Source organism: Pipistrellus kuhlii, unplaced genomic scaffold (assembly GCF_014108245.1).
Source record: "Pipistrellus kuhlii isolate mPipKuh1 unplaced genomic scaffold, mPipKuh1.p scaffold_m20_p_4, whole genome shotgun sequence".
NCBI lineage: Eukaryota > Metazoa > Chordata > Mammalia > Chiroptera > Vespertilionidae > Pipistrellus > Pipistrellus kuhlii.
The window spans coordinates 72,479,999-72,492,307 of record NW_023425540.1 but is presented as its reverse complement, the minus strand read 5'-3'; positions in this window follow the sequence as shown (position 1 = coordinate 72,492,307).

Below are 12,309 nucleotides of genomic sequence, written 5' to 3'. Positions count from 1 at the left end.
CAGCTGGGTGGCAGGGCTGAGGACAATGCTGCCTGTCCTGAGGGAAAGGCGGCTTTGTCTTTCTTCCTAAGCCACCTGAGAGAGACTTTATTATACTTGCTTGGCTTAGGACAAGTGCAGGGAATTAAAGGGAGAACTGATTCCCTTTAGTGTTGCGGGCATCTGCTCCACAAATCCGTGGTCTCTGCAGTGGAAATATAGAACTTTCTGGCAAGTGGTGAAGATGAAAGGGCAGGGCAGGGTGGAGCTATGGACACCCAGTGGAACTGAAACATGGATTTTACAGTCAAGTATGACATCATTGTTTTCTTAAATAAGTTATATATATATTCATTGTTTAAAACCTAAAAGTTAGGCAAAGAATAAAGCAGAAAAAAATTGCTGGTAATAAATAGTATTTGTCCTCTTAATTTTTCATATTTCATAAGTTGAGATAATGCTTCATGTGCCATTTTGCAGCTTATCTGGTTATCTGTTCCTATGTAGCACACGCACCTAATTTAGTTGCTCTTAAGCCTTTTTATTATGTCTCAGGATCCTGCCGGTTGACCTGGTTTTGCTCTGCTCCTCCAGTTTCTAGGTCCTGGCACACTCAAGGCGAAGGCTCAGGCACATAGCTGGTGTTTGGGGGGAGAAAAAGGGGGTATTAGGACTTCTCCATGAGGTCTTGGGCCTCACTCTTCATGAGGCCTCTACTGAGGGTGGGCAGATTTCTTTACGGCTCAGTGTTCCCAGAAGTGCAAGGGTAATAGCTGTCGGACATTAGGCTTAAGATCAGGACTGACATGGCATCACTTCTGTCACATCATGGTGTGAAAGCAAGTCACAAGGCAAGCCTAGGTGCCTGGTGGGAGTGCACTGACCACATAAGATCTGAGTACCAGGAGGCCTGGATTTCTTGAGAGCCAACTTTGGAGATTAGCTACCGCAGGTGTAAGTGTGGATATATTTTCCTATATCATTAGCTGGATAAACCTTAAGTTGAATGTACTGTAAAATGTATTCCACTGTTGGATAACTACCGTGTTTCCCCGAAAATAAGACATCCTCCGAAAATAAGACCTAGCGAATGGAAGGATAAGACATCCCCTGAAAATAAGACCTAGCACAACTTTGGAAGAAAAAATTAATATAAGGCACTGTCTTATTTTCGGGGAAACGGGGTAGGTGGTTTAGATTTTCACTATTACAGAGTGTAGTCTTGCCCTGACCGGTTTGGCTCAGTGGAGAGAGCATCTGCCTGCAGACTGAAGGGTCCCAGGTTCAATTCCAGTCAAGGGCATGTACTTTGGTTGCGGGCACATCCTGTAGGGGGTGTGCAGGAGGCAGCTGATTGAAGTTTCTCTCTCATCAATGTTTCTAACTCTCTATCCCTCTCCCTCTCTGTAAAAAAATCAATTAAAAAAAAAAAAAAAGAGTATAGTCCTGAAGATCACTGTGCTTTAGGACTAATTCCTCCCAGAGGTTTTATATGTGAAGCACTGTGCTAGTGCTAGTTCTGTCTTGGGTGTGTGTGCTATTTCATGGAATCCTTCCTTAAAGCAAACCTGACTAGGCAGGACCTAGTACAGATGACTCGGAGAAGGCTGTCTTGGTACACAAAGGTCAGTGCCCATCCCATATGCCAGTGGTTACCACATCAGTACCTCCCAGAGTTTCCATAAACATCAGGTTTGGGCCCTGACCTTTTGGCTCAGTGGGTGGAGCGTTGGCCTTGAGACTCGGGTCCCAGGTTCATTTCCGGTCAAGGTCCTTGGTTATGGGCACATACCCAGTGAGGAATGTGCAGGAGGCAGCTTATCGATGTTTCTCTCTCATCGATGTTTCTGACTCTATTCCTCTCTGTGAAAAATCAATAAAATATATTCTAAAAAAAAAATTTAGGCTGAAACCGGTTTGGCTTAGTGGATAGAGTGTCAGCCTGCAGACTGAAGGGTCCCAGGTTCGATTCCAGTAAAGCACATGTACCTTGGTTGCGTGCAAGAGGCAGCTGATCAATGACTCATCAATGTTTCTAACTCCCTTCCCCTCTGTAAAAAAAATCAATAAAATATATATATTTTTAAAATTCAGGTTTCTGGCCTCACCCCTCAGAAATTCTGATCTAACAGCCCAAGAAGAAGAGTTTGGCTCAGTGGATAGAATGTCAGGACTGAAAGGTCTCAGGTTTGATTCCAGTCAAGGACATGGACCTCAGTTGCAGGCTAGAGACCTGGCCCAGGTCAGGGCAGGTGTAGGAGGCAACCAATCAATGTGTCCCTCTTACATGGATGTTCCTGTCTCCTCCCTTCCACTCTAAAAATCAATGGGAAAATATCTTCGGGTGAGGATTATAAAATAAAAAGGGTCAAGAAGCTAAAATGTTTAAGATTCTTCCAGATTATGCTGAGAGGTGGGGCCATCCACTGATACTGGCTACCCCAGAGCGTTTTTCACTTAATAGCTTCCTGCCTTGCAGGGCTTACAAAGAAGCCAGGAACGTGAGAATCAGAAAAGTGCAGGACTTGATAGAGGACAAGGTTGCTTCTAGACAGTGTGGCAGAGGCCAGGATCAGAGAGGATTGCTCCGTATAGGTAATCCAGGAGGGAGGAGGAGATGGCATTTGAGCTGGCCCTGCAGGTGGGGTAGGAGCCCAGCAGGAAGGGCAGCTGGCACACCAGGCGGCAGCAGGAGTGGGTTGGGCTTGGAATGGGCTCAGGATGTTGGCGTCCCTCGTTAGGGCGTCAGTGCCCAGGTTCTTTGCCCAGCTTTACACAGGGTTCAGCATTCTGGAGAGAGGAGCTGTGTGTAGATGATTAAAAAGGAGTCCAAGATACTTTGAAAGGCATTGGGGGTCAGAGAAGCTTCAGCTAAAAGGAACTGAAGACTTCTCCTTGACCAAGGACCTGTGCTTTTATTCAACTCGATTTATCATAAGGCAAGGTGGACATATACACTTCAAAGGGTAAGGTATCAAAGGGTACAGAGCATTGTCAGTTTGGAGAATAGCCTACAGCTGTTCAGGTGTTTGACCAACAGGAGGTAATAAAATGCCCTGAGCTGTCTGGCAGCAAACTATTACCCTATTTAGGTTTTGGGGAAGTGCCTTTTAGCCTTTTCCAACAGGTAAATTACATTTGTGGCTCACCCTTGTTGAGCCCTCCCCAAGTCCCATTGACCTTTTGATGGAACTCTCGTAATTATTACATGCTGCAGTTTTTTGGCATCAGGACATGTTTGACGAGTGGTGAAGTATTTGGCGGCATAGGGCACACAATGGTAGTGAGGTCATTCTGGGGGGTCTTGAATGCCAGGTCATCCTGTGGGTAGTGGGAACAGGGAGGATGTCAAAGGTGCTGAGCAGGGTGGTGACTCAGTTCTAGGATGGGGCTTGCTGTGATGCAGCCCACGCTACAGACCACACCTACGTAGGAAAGATGTCTACTGGAGATGCTCCACAGCAAAAGGGCTGAAGGCCCAAAAGGGGATGGCAGTGATTGGGAGAAATGACAGGGACATGGAGGAAAAGCAGCATCTCCCAGGTCCATTTCCACCTCCCAGAAGTATATCAGCCATTTAGCAGCGTGGGTTAAACTAACTGCACCCCTGCTTTCAAGCCTCAATTATACACCTCCCGGTCCCAGAGCTGGCTGCCATCCCTGCCTTCTGGTCACCTCCTGGCAGGATTCCTGTTCCCCTCTGTGAGGAACAAAAACCCACATATTGAATATAATAATAAAAGTACAATATGTTAATGAGACCAGACAGCCAAACAACCTTTCAGACGGGCTGTGAGGGCCAAGGCAGGCCCTGGCACAGATTTCACAGATTTTGTTCTTAGGGCCTCTAGTATATATATATATATATATATGGCTAATATGCTAAGCATCTGGATAATGACATCACGTAGCAACCCCCGGCTTCGTCTCCCTGACAACTAGCTTCCTTGCAGTTTCTTCAGCCCAGGAACACGACTTCTTTATAACCAGGTGGAAACATTTCACACTTAAACCAAATATCTGTGAAGCATTTTCCCATGCCTCATCTCTTTTGATCCTCACAGAAGTCCTGGAGTAGGTAGATAGGAGACTTGGCGAATAATGATATTAAAATATTTCTTCTAATTAATTTCCTTTCAATGTGTATGAATTCATGCACCGGGCCACTAGTGGTGTTAGTGACCATAATGAGCTGGCTGAGGCCTTTGCCAGAGGAAGGCAAGAATCAGACTTGAGAGCTGAGGAGGCTGGTGTGGAAGCAGTGGAGCACCCACAACGAGGGTAATTGGATGGTGAAAGAGTTGGTTCTGCAAAGAGGCTGCCACTTAGGCCAAGGGAGACATAGCCAAGTTGGCTAATTATAGTAAGGGAAGCCGAAGAGCATGACTCTGACCTCTCCGCATAGGAGGGATTTATGCTGCAGTTCCACCAAGTAGCCTGAAGGGGGAGACAGAGGCTGGGGCTACAAAATTACTTCTTGGGACTGTCAAGGTCAGGTGGTGGAGTGAGGATTAGCATTCCAAAGCCAAATCTGGCTCCATGACCTGTCTGGTCTCTGATCACCCAGGCTGGAGGGGCAGCCACTTTCAGACAGGGATAATGCATGTGGGAGGGAATCCAGGGAGGGCTGTGGGAACTGGCACCCAGGTTTGGAGGCAGGGCCTAGAGGCAATATCAGTGCAGGGGACTAACAGGGAAGTGGGTCTGGGAAGAAAACTCCCTCCTCCCCGTCAGCCTTGCCCAATACACTCAAGGCCATGCCCCACAAGATGAGTTGGCAGAACAGCTTGGGGGTAACTTCCCACTTCTGTTAATCGGGAACCCTGGGCTCCTCCCTGTATAGACAGCAAGGCAGGCCACAGAAGGGGGTAGAGGAGGATTAAGCAATACAAACCCAGGGGGACAGACCCAGAGCCTAAGGCCTGCAGCTCTGTAGGCATCTGCAGCAGCTCCTCCAGCAGGCCCCGCAAGGACACTGGGCCTGGGCCCTCCCAGTGCTTGCATTTCTGAGTTTCACAAGAGTGCTTCCCTGACATCTCAAGATGGATCACCTCAATTAACCCACTTTAAGAAGCCACACACACCCTCCCCTGCCTGCCATCCTGGGCCTGTGGGCTCACTGCTGGGAGCAACTTCTGCAAGCAAGGGAGCTGACCAACCAAAACTGTGTTTTTCTTAACTCCTCCTCCTCTTTTCCTGGATGCTAAATTAAATTCCCTCAAAGTAGAATAAGGGCCACCCAGAACCAGATGCCAAAAGGAGGGCCAGGTGGGTTGGTCTTCAACTGGCTTGTACCAGTACAGCTGATCTGATTGTGAAATAAATACATGAATCAAATAATCAACAGCTGCTGCTCCAATCTGCCAATTCATCTCCTGGGACACCCTGGCCCTCCCATTGGTAAAGGGGTAATGCCTGCCCTAACCGGTTTGGCTCAGTGGATAGAGCATCGGCCTGCAGACTGAAAGGTCCCAGGTTTGATTCCCGTCAAGGGCATGTACCTTGGTTGCGGGCACATCCCCAGTAGGAGGTGTGCATGAGTCAGCATCCCCAGTAGGAGGTGTACAGGAGGCAGCTGATTGATGTTTCTCTCTCATCAATGTTTCTGACTATCCTACCTTCCTCTCTGCAAAAAAATAATATAATTATATATATATATATATATATATATATATATATATATATATATATATATTTTTTTTTTTTTTTTTTTAAGAAAAAAAGGGTAATGCCTGGCAGCATAGCTTCTTCCAAACTGATTAGCCAGTACCAAAGTGCTCCTGATGGTCAGATATTTTAATACTGCCATGGAATGGGGCCCCTTCTGCAGAGTATGAGTGTAAAAGGGACTCCTTGGCAGACCTGACAAGCTCAGGATGGAACGTACCCACACAGAAAGGTCTGGTCATAAATTCCTAACCAGGCAGGTCATAGCAGGTAGTCACGTCCCAGTCTTACAGCTTTCTTAGCCACGGTCAATCTTCATACCCTAAGCAGCCCTGTCCATTGTTCTTATGCAGCTGGGAAAACATACCTTTGAAATGTCAGAGTAATTTTCTTCCCCAAATCCCTCGAAGGCACAATCGCAGGTACCAGAGCAAAAACATGAGACTCACTGTTATCTTGCTGCCTGCATACCATCTCTATGTGCTATACAGGTTAAAAGTTAACTCTCCTGTATCCACCAACGTAAAAGGAGTATCTCTCCATTTTGCTTTTTATCCAATCCTAGAAATTTCCCCACTTGGCTTTCTCACGCCTCCTTAATCTTCCGCCAATGGATTTTATGGAACCTTCCTTACTTTCTCTTCTTTGATGCTAAATGCATTTAAAAAAAAAAACAAAACTGTATAGTTTCCATTCTCCAGAGCATTTTCTCAATCCGTTAAAGTCTTACTTCTGGACATGTTCTCAAATAAACTCATAAAAATTTCCTATAAGTCTGTCTTTTCTTTCATTGACAAGAGAAACTGGAGAGTTTGGCCTAGAGAGCAAGCTCCCTGCCCCCAGCAGGGCACCGAGTTGCTGACCTTCTAGCCGTGCGTTAGCCGGAGGGGAGGGTCGAGAAGCTGGGCTTTGAGGTGATTTCCCAGTGGTTTCATCTACCCCATCCACCTCCCCAAGGCCAAAGCTAATAAATGAAGCACTCGTCTGACAAGAAAGGCTCTCCACAACTTCCTGAGCGAAAACATACCCGTATGAAATGATTCCATACACGATAAAACACTCCCAAAAACCTATCTGCATTTGAATGTAAATGCATACCAAAAGGTCTTGAAGGAATACATGCCAGTTAGTGTGTATTCTAGAATGTATTCCAGAATTTCTAGAATGGGGGAGGACGTTGTCTTTGGAGTGTGTGTGGTTTGTAGGGTGCGCCCAGATTTTTACTCTGTATTTTAAGTTGTAGGTTGAATTGTGTCCCTAAACATTCAGATATTGAAGTCCTAACAAGCACTTGAGAACGGGACCTTATTTGGAAACAGAGTTGTGGCAGACGTGTTAGTTAAGATGAGATCACACTGGAGACTGCTGACCTTCTAGAAAAGATACATTTGCACACAGACATGTGCACAGGGAGAACGGGTGGTGAGTCTCCAAACCAGGAATGCCAAAAATTGCACCAAAACCACAAGAAGGCGAGGGAGAAGCCTGGGACAGTTTTTTCTCATGGCCCTCAAGTAGCCAACTCTGCCAACCTCTGGCCTCCAGGATTGTGAGAAAACACATTTCTATCATTTCAGCCACTTAGCTTGTGGTGGTTTGTTACAGCCACCTCAGGAAACAAATATACTTTGACAGTTAAATATGGAAGTGAGAAATCCCTTGTAATAGCGGTCAGAATGTACACTGAGTATTGCTTGTGAAATTAAAAATCAAATGTGTATCTTTGCAAAGCATGTTATTGAGCTAATCCCACACTCCCTGTGCTGATACATTCATTGGTCTTATTTTATGTAGCAGCCACCCATTACCAGCCCTTTTATGGACGAGGTGATTGCCCAAGCTCACACAGCTTGAGTGACAGTGCAGGATGGAAGCTCTGGCGGCTGGATCCCAAGCCTAGTGCCCTGTGCACGTCTCTTGGGGCCCCCTCCCCGCTTTCCTGGCTTTCTGGCCTCTAACCTATCATGCATGTATCCGTTGTGGTGGGCAGAGGCACCTAGGGTGTGGTGGGAAGACCCCTGAGACTGGGAGTCAAACAGTCCTGGATTCAAGTCCTGGCTCTGTTACTTATACTTGAGTGACCTTGGGTGAAGTGTCATCCTTTTGGTGAGTCACCTTTTCCTCATCTATGACATCTCCATGAAAAGCCCTTTACAAACTGTAAAGAGCTGTATACTAGGGATTTGTTGTAATAACTCTAGTACCTTTTTCTGATGTTTCTTTTTGCCTAAAATAGGGCCAGCTTTCCCCAGCAACTTCTGGAAACCCTTATTGGCTAAAGTTTAGCTCTAAACCAGTGTTTCCCAAAGTGTGCTATGCGTACCCCCAGGGGTACGGGAAGAGTTTGGTGGGGGTACACGTTGCACCGGAGTTTGGTGGGAATATGCACTGCACCGTGCTTAGCTGCGCCTAATTCTACGTTCTCATGAGATCAAGGGGTACTCAGCGTTATGAAAATTATAGAAGGGGTACACATGTGTCAAAAGTTTGGGAAACACTGCATCCCTCAGCTGTAGGACTGGATCACCCTATCCATGCAGGGAGTATTTCCCCCCCTCCCATGTCTACTGAGCACTCACTACCTTCCAAGCCTCCTTGTGGGAGGCAGAATAATGGCCTCAAAGATGTCTATGTCCTAACCTCTGGAGCCTGTTAATATGCCACCTAACATGGCAAAGAGGACTTTGTAGTTGTTATTAAAGACGTTAAGATGGGGAGAGTCTCCCTGATTACCTGGTTGGGCTTGCTGTGATCAGAGTTCTTACAAAAGAGGGGCAGGAGAGTCTGAGTTGGAGGAAGAGATGTGATGAGAGAGAGAGAGAGAGAGAGAGAAAGAGAGAGAGAGAGAGAGAGAGAGAGAGAGAGAGAGAGAGAGAGAGAGAGAGATGCTACATTGAGCCTTGAAGATGGAGGGAGGGGCCATGAGCCAAGAAATGCAGGTGGCCTCTAGAAAGGCAGACAAGGAGACAGATTCTCCCCCAGAGCCTCTGAAGGAAGGCAGCCCTGCTGACACTTGATTTTAGAACTTCTAACCTACAAAACTGTTACATAATAAATCGACTACATTTGTAATCATGGTTACACTAGCACAGGAAACTGGTCGACCCCTCCTAAGTGTTTTGCAGGCATAATCCCTTTACTCCTCACCACAACATTTTAAGGTGGGTTCAACTATTGAGGAGCGAGTCCAAGGTCACATGGCAGGTAAAGGGAGCTGGGGTGGAAACCCAGGGAGTCTAGCTGCATAACTCCCCCCTCCCCCTCCTTCAGCAAGGTGCCTGCAGCCTCTGGAGGGCTGTGTCTCCCAGTAGCTCCCTCCACCACTGGGCAGATTCTCCCTGCATGTGGGTTGGTTCTGTCTCTTGAAACCAGAACCTTGGATTTCTTGGGTTCCTGGCTCACCAAGCTCTGAAGTCCTTCTGGAGGGGAGATGCTCCCACGGTGCCCCCTGTGGGGAGGCAGATTCTTGGCGGCATCCCATTAGGGATGGAGAGGATGTTGACTCAGGGGCCTGAATGGAGGGAGCAGCCGTTCACAGACTGTCATGCCTTGAGGAAGTCACAGCCCCTGCAACTGCCCAGCTACTCTCAAAGGCCTGACAGAGAAGCACCACCCTGCTCTCCCATCCTGTCTGTCTGTCTGTCTGTCTGTCTGTGAGTGTGGGAGAGAAGCTGTCAGATCACACAGAGCCTTCTCCCCATTTTAGAGCCATTTCACATTCTCCCCAGCTGGCAAGACAGCTCTGGGAGGAAGTCTTGGCAAGTCCCTCCTCCTCTCAGCCCCCTCCCTCCCTTCCTGGGGGCCTCGGGCTGGCCTGGTCCCTCTTAGGCGAGGTCACAGCCAGGCTGCCTGGGCTGCCTGACGGTAACTCTTCATCACTCTGTGTAGCAGCCAGCCCCTTCTTCCCTAGGCCATCAGCTCGGCTCCACTGCAAACCCCACCTCCACTGCCTAAAAATAACTTCCCTCCGCTGTGCTCGCTCCCTCCTGGGCTCCTGCAGGTGTTAATATTCTCCCAGCCAGGCTGAGAGCCTCGTGCTAGGCAGACTGCAGGCCAGTAATTAGGTTAACTTCCCTCCTGCCAGGGACAGAGGCAAGCGGGCTGGTGGGCCTGGGTAGGGGTGATTGGAAGTGGAAATGCTCTTTTCATGAGCTGGGTTGACTGTGTGTGTGTGTGTGTGTTATGTAATGTGCATATGTATGCATGGTATAGTACACATAGTATATCTATATGATATGTGGTGTATGTATATGAAGTGCCTGTTTGCATCACAAAGCATTTTTTAAAAATTAATACATTTTATTGATTCTTCATAGAGAGGAAGGGAGAGGAATAGAGAGTTAGAAACACCAATGAGAGAAACATTGAGCAGCTGCCTCCTGCACACCTCCTACTGGGGATGTGCCCGCAACCAAGGTACATGCCCTTGACCAGAATTGAATCCGGGACCCTTTCCACTGAGCCAAACCGGCTAGGGCATCACAAAGCATCTTGTTCTCACCCAGAAACTTCCACAGCTGCCATCTCCCAGCATGCCTGTAAGGAGGCCTCTGTTACAAACAGGAGAGCAGAGAGGACCGGTCCAGCCAGCCCCACCCCAGTGTGAGCCCAGTGCAGCTTTAGCTGCCTTTACAGGACAGTTTCTCTGCCCTAGGTATCCCCTGGGCATAAGGATGAGGGGGTCTGGTTCCTTGTGACTGAGGTTCGAGTCAAGTGACCTTGCCAGCAGTGATTGGTGAGTGGGACCTGAGTCCTCACAGAAGCCTGCGCAGACACCAGCCCAAGGTGCCTTCCAGAGGCGAGGAGCAAGGTCATGGCTTTGCTGTTGGGGGGAGGACTGTGGCAGAGGCCACAGGAGAGGGTGGGCGGGGACGCTGACCACACACTGGAGCGTCCTGGCATGGAAGCAGAGGCCACGACCGCTGATTGGTGCCAGGCAAGGTCTCGCTAACGGACCCTGACGTGAATTAGACACATTTATTGCGATGTGTGTTTAACGGTTAGAAACAGTACATTCTGGGCAGCCTTGCTCATACAGGCTGAGTACAAACAGGAGCTGATTTAAAGAGAAAACTAAATAGCTGTGTAGAAGGTATTCAGAGAAGCAAAACGTGAAGATAGAACACAAACTGGGGCACCATGCTTCATTATAAATTGGACATCGTGCTTCCCAGTTCAACAGAACCTTCCAGAAGGAGGAGTCCAGAAGGCTGGAGTAGTCCTGAAGGACAGCCTAAGAGATGAGGCTGCTGAAAGACAACAAGAGCTCACCTCCCTTTGTGCCCTGGCCAGGCAGCTCAGTTGGTTAGAGCGTTGTGCCAACACATCAAGGTTGCAGGTTTGATCCCCAGTCAGGGCACACACAAGAGGCAACCAATGAATGCATAAATAAGTGGAACAACAAGTCTCTCCCTCTCCCTTTCTTCCTCTCTCTCTCTCTCTCTCTCTCAAAACCAGTCAATAAAATAAAGTAAAAAAGAGTTCATCTCACTCTATACCTCCCCACCCCTCCAGTCCCCAAGGCTGTAGAGCCTTGAGCAAATTAACTTCTCTGGATTGCAGCTCCCATACCAGTAAAATGAGGTGATGATGCCCATGGCCAGGCTTGCTGACAGGATAAAGGATACAAGGTTACAACACACAGTAGGCACTCAATGATTGGTGACTATCCTTGGGATTTTCCTCACTAGGAAGTCAGGGCCCCTTATGGCTCACAAGAAGCCTCCTGGTCTGAGGCTGGGGCTGCTGGGAGAGGGCTCTGACTTGGCCGTGCAAGAGCCAGAGATAAAGAAACAGGGGGTCTGAGGAGCAGCCACAGGCCTCACAGATGCACAGGGTCTCATTACTCCCTCCCTCTCCCCCCCCCCCCCACACACATGGCTGAGCCAGCATGATTCCAGTCACCTGACCCCATTGCACACATCCATGTAACACACAATTACATCTCGCTGGTGCATGTTTTTGTGCATGGATGCAGATGCGGGGCCCATGTTGGTGTGGGGATAAGTATGTGCGTGTATGTCAGGAGTTGTGTGATGCGATGTGTGTCTGAGGGTTGTACAGGTGTAGAGGGGGCATAGATGGGTTTGTGAGTATTTGTCTGAGCTAAGGAGGCTGGCCTCTGGCTCAAAAAGCAAATTCGGCCTGCCAGGGTCCCTGAAGGAGTAATTAGAGCAAAACCAGGGGCAATAAATGACCCTGTGGACATTAGTGATTGGGGGGCTTTTAGTGTGTAACTAAGTGCATTAATGCTGCATGTGTGCACACACACATGTGTGGGCCTTTTCCAGACAGGCCAGCACCCTCCCTGTCCCACACTGACAGCCTGCCCCGAGTCATCTGCCTCTCCCCAGGGCCGTTCGAGTGGGCAGGCTGGGGCTGGTCCAGTCCAAGGCCTGGGAACTCCCAGGAGTTCCTTCCTGGCTCAGCTTCCCAGCCCTGCCCCCAGATCACTCAGCCTGCTGTGTCACTGGGGCAGAGCCTGGGGCTCTGGCAGATCCCTGCAAGGACATGAGTGATCTGTCCTTTCATGTGAGGGTTTCCACAGCTCAGAGAAGGCTCCTCTTGGACCACTGTACGGTTAGGCCTCGCAGATAGAGGAGATGGGCCCGGGTTAGTTAGTACCCGTGAAGGGGCCCTCACTCAATCCACTCCTACCTCTGG